This window comes from Salvelinus namaycush, chromosome 5 (assembly GCF_016432855.1).
Source record: "Salvelinus namaycush isolate Seneca chromosome 5, SaNama_1.0, whole genome shotgun sequence".
Lineage (NCBI taxonomy): Eukaryota > Metazoa > Chordata > Actinopteri > Salmoniformes > Salmonidae > Salvelinus > Salvelinus namaycush.
The window spans coordinates 9,611,666-9,617,088 of NC_052311.1; positions in this window are offsets into that span (position 1 = coordinate 9,611,666).

Below are 5,423 nucleotides of genomic sequence, written 5' to 3' on the forward strand. Positions count from 1 at the left end.
ACATATTATACTGGTCATTTAAAATATTATACCTGTAATTTTTCAATTGTGATCATTAAACTGAGAGAAAAATGTGTTTGATTACAAGTGTGAATATGTCAATTGCTCTTTGCTAAGAAGCTATTTTTGTTAATTTGACCATTTTATTTGAAAACAATCACAGCAAGGTACTTAATTGTTACCCAGAAATGATTTGATATTGCAATAAAAACGGTTGCTTTGAATCTTTAACATATTGCAGGTTGACATGTATTGTCATGAATCTTTCCCTGGAGGCAGAACTGAGCGATATCCGCTAGATCTAGATGGTCGAGCTGCAAAGTCAAAATTGGCTATATCATAAAAATTCCTAAGAATTTGTTTTTACTTTTTGGTCTTAATGTAAGGTTAGGGTTAGGCATTAGGGTTAGTAGTGTGGTTAATGTTAGGTTTAAAATCCGATTTTATGGCTGTGCCAGCTATTGACCACTCTGCAGAGCTGCGTCCATGGAAAGATTAATGACAATGAACGCCAACACGTCATAAACGAACTAGTGGCTCTTTCCATTCTATGATGCTGCTCCTTCCCAGGAGTGAAGGAGATGATAGACCACCACACACACACCCTCTGCTGCTCATAGACATGGAGAGAGGACCTGGAGCACAGAGCCAGTGATGCCTGCCGCATTGAGAACACACACACACTGTGTCTACTGCACTACTCTGACCATAACCAGCAGCACAGGAGACACAGTGTGTGTGTTCTCAATGACTCACCTGGTTAAATAAAAGGGAAGAGAAAAACATGTGTATAAAGTAGCTGGTAGGTAGAAGAGAGGGAACCAGATTTGTATTAGGTACAGTAGCCGATTCACAGTGGAGGGTTTATTTTCATGTTATAAGGTTAATGTTATGAAGTTGCGTGTCGTAAGTTAAATGTAGTGAAGTTGTATATATTATACGGGTCTTCACCTGTCATTTTTAGGTTGTGATCATTATTAACCTGAGAGAAAAATTGGTTTATTACAAGTGTGAATATGTGGACAATTGATAGTCCCTATCCAGTTCTATTGGCTCCATGATTTCCACACACACACACACACACACACACACACACACACACACACACACACACACACACACACACACACACACACACACACACACACACACACACACACACACACACACACACACTCTCTTCCTCTCCTTCACCTTAATTTCCATTCCATTCTCCTCCGTCTTCCTCATCTTCTCCCTCACTCCTCAGCCTGAGGTCATGTTTGATCAGGTCACCCACCCCCTGTTCCGCTGTATTCAGAGAGGCCATCTTGTCTGGGTGGCTGAAGTCACACGATCAGGTCACACCGTCTCAGCTGTGCCCGCACTGAACAGAAAAAAAGATTTACTAAAAAAACACACTGTAAAATAAATGTGTCTATTTGACAAAGCTGGCCTAGCTCTGTGCACTTTTTAAAATAGGTTTAAATCAAAAGGACTGAGTCTACCAAAATGTAGGGCTTTTATTTAAGAACAGTTGATTTGTTGATTAGTTGAACTGCTAGTGGCATTCTAGGGCTAGAACAACATGGATTGTCTGACAGTTCCCTAGGTAGGACAGGGTGTAGATTGTCTGACAGATCCCTAGGTAGGAGAGGGTGTGGATTGTCTGACAGATCCCTAGGTAGGACAGGGTGTGGATTGTCTGACAGTTCCCTAGGTAGGACAGGGTTGAGAACATGTAGTAGATAAAGGAGAGGGTTGGGGAAGACTGTAGTAGATAAAGGAGAGGGTTGGGGAAGACTGTAGTAGATAAAGGAGAGGGTTGGGGAAGACTGTAGTAGATAAAGGAGAGGGTTGGAGAAACAATGTAGTAGATAAAGGAGAGGGTTGGGGAAGACTGTAGTAGATAAAGGAGAGGGTTGGGGAAGACTGTAGTAGATAAAGGAGAGGGTTGGGGAAGACTGTAGTAGATAAAGGAGAGGGTTGGAGAAACAATGTAGTAGATAAAGGAGAGGGTTGGGGAAGACTGTAGTAGATAAAGGAGAGGGTTGGGGAAGACTGTAGTAGATAAAGGAGAGGGTTGGGGAAGACTGTAGTAGATAAAGGAGAGGGTTGGGGAAGACTGTAGTAGATAAAGGAGAGGGTTGAGGAAGACTGTAGTAGATAAAGGAGAGGGTTGGGGAAGACTGTAGTAGATAAAGGAGAGGGTTGGGGAAGACTGTAGTAGATAAAGGAGAGGGTTGGGGAAGACTGTAGTAGATAAAGGAGAGGGTTGGGGAAGACTGTAGTAGATAAAGGAGAGGGTTGGGGAAGACTGTAGTAGATAAAGGAGAGGGTTGGGGAAGACTGTAGTAGATAAAGGAGAGGGTTGAGACACTGTAGTAGATAAAGGAGAGGGCCCAGAGGGGTAAAGAAGAGATACAGACATACGTACATGCCAGTCTGTCCAGACACTCAGACATGGAGTCCAGCCCCTTCAGAATGTGGTCCAGATCAGTAGTCACCCTGTTCTGTGCTCCTCTCTCTTCTCTCCATCTGAAACACCACAGACAGTCAACTAGATTACACTCAGTCAGTGTAAAGTCACCCTGTTCTGTGCTCCTCTCTCTTCTCTCCATCTGAAACACCACAGACAGTCAACTAGATTACACTCAGTCAGTGTAAAGTCATCCTGTTCTGTGCTCCTCTCTCTTCTCTCCATCTGAAACACCACAGACAGTCAACTAGATTACACTCAGTCAGTGTAAAGTCAACCTGCATGGCCACTGGTTCACATAGAAAGAAATAGCCTACATTCAAACATTCATCAACATACACTGAACAAAAATATAAACGCAACATGTAAGTGTTGGTCCCATCTTTCATGAGCTGAAATAAAAGATCCCAGAAATTTCCACACGCACAAAAAGCTTATTTCTCTCAAATTTTGTGCACAAATTTGTTTATATCCCTGTAAGTGAGCATTTCTCCTTTGCCGAGATAATCCATCCACCTGACAGATGTGGTATTTCAAGAAGCTGATTGAACAGCATGATCATTACACAGGTGCACCTTGTGCTGAGGACAATAAATTCCACTTTAAATGTGCACAATGCCACTGATGTCTCAAGTTGAGGGAGCGTGCAATTGGCATGCTGACTGCAGGAATGGCCACCAGAGCTGTTGCCAGATAATTACATGTTTGTCTACCATAAGCCAATGTCGTTTTAGAGATTTTGGCAGTAAGTCCAACTGGCCTCACAACCACAGACCACGTGTAACCACTCCAGCACAGGACCTCCACATTCGGCTTCTTCACCTGCGTGATCGTCTGAGACCAGCCACCGGACAGCTGATTAAACTGTGGGTTTGCACAACCTTAGAATTTCTGCACAAACTATCCGAAACCGTCTCAGGGAAGCTCATCTGCGTACTTGACGTCCTCACCAGGGTCTTGACCTGACTGCAGTTCAGCGTCGTAACCGACTTCAGTGTGCAAATGCTCAATTGTGATGAGCACTGGCATGCTGCAGAAGTGTGCTCTTCACGGATGAATCCCCGTTTCAACTGTAATGGGAAGATGGCCGACAGAGTGTATGGCGTTGTGTGGGCGAGCGGTTTGCTGATGTCAATGTAGTGAACAGAGTGCCCCATAGTGGCAGTGGGGTTATGGTATGTGCAGGCATAAGCTACGGACAACAAACACAATTGCATTTTATCAATGGCAATTTGAATGCAGATACCGGGACGAGATCCATTGTTGTGCCATTCATCCGCCGTCATCACCTCATGTTTCAGCATGATAATGCACGGCCCCATGTCGCAAGGATCTGTACACAATGCCTGGAAGCTGAAAATGTCCCAGTTCTTCCATGTCCTGTATACTCATCAGACATGTCACCCACAAGAGCATGTTTGGGATGCTTTGGATCAATGTGTACAACAGCGTTTTCCAGTTTCCACCAATATCCAGCAACGTCGCACAGCCTTTGAGTACGGCTACATGCACACAATAATGTGATTGTGGATAATCAGATTACTATAATAGTTTGATTAAAACGTTTACATGCTTTGCAAGAAGAACAATTCCCCTAATAATCCTGTTTCCATGGACACATCTGAAATCAGGCTACCTGATGGCACTCTGATAAATGCAGAAAATCGCCAATCAAAAAAAACGTTCTACCACAGCGAACATGTTATTTTTGATTCTGAGTTCGGACATATAATGTTTGTATGTGAAAACTACTTTGATGTCGCTACATTCAGTTGTTCTGAAATCACTTCACTAGCAATAAAGAGAGAGGCTCTCAGCTGGTGCTAGCACATGCGCGGATCAAATACACCACTGGAACGCTGATTAAGGTGTGTACATGTCCTAATAATTCAAAAGATTGCTCAGAAAACCATTGGCATATGCTTACCTCAATTTTGACCTTACGGCGATTAAGATAAGCAGAGTAAGGTGTTTACATGACTATTGCATAATCTGCCTACGTTATATGGGCATTGAATTTGTGAAGGCCAGGTAGGAGAGGAGATGGGGATAAATTATTTCTCTAAAGAGAGGGATATTGGATAAACCGCTTGTGCACTCTTGCCCTTAATGAGGAATGTTATTTTTCTTGTTTGTAGTGTGGTCAATAAGCCAAACACTTTGGTAATGACGTCATAATGTAATTGTATTGATTTTCTATGTATCTTTATTAGATTGTCATGTTTCTTCCACAGCCCTCTGTGTGAGGTCTTGTTGAGACATTGATTGCCATTGCCTGGCACGCTGAAAAAGGGCTCATACTGTATGTCAATGTCAGTGTAATTAGCAGACTGCTGTGCTATTTCTGGTCTTTGGATTATGTACCAGGATCCCGCAACCCGTTTCAATTTATTTAAGGTGGAGTCCAGCCGTTGTTAATCTTTTCATAATCTGCCTACTGCCATAATCCATTTTAATATCAAATTATTAGTGTACATGTAAATATACTCATTGAAGAGGAGTGGGACAACATGCCACAGGCCACAATCAACAGCCTGATCAACTCTATGTGAAGGAGATGTGTTGCGCTGCATGTGGCAAATGGTGGTCACACCAGATACAAACTGGTTTTCTAATCCACGCCCTACTTAAAAAATAATTATTATTATTATTATTCCGTCATGTGAAATCCATAGATTAGGGCCTAATGAATTTATTTAAATTGACTTATCTCCTTATATGAACTGTAACTTAGTAAATTCTTTGAAATTGTTGCGTTTATAATTTTGTTCAGTGTACATACTACTCTGAAGAATGAGATAAAGGCTTTAGAAACTGCAAGCCTTAAGTACAACTCTACAGTACCATGACTGCTGGGGGTACGACTAGGATGTGACTATCAATATGTAGAATGTCAACACGTGTATGCACATTTTACCAACTCCTTTTGGCATCCCAATAAACAAGCTGACAGTCAATATTCGCT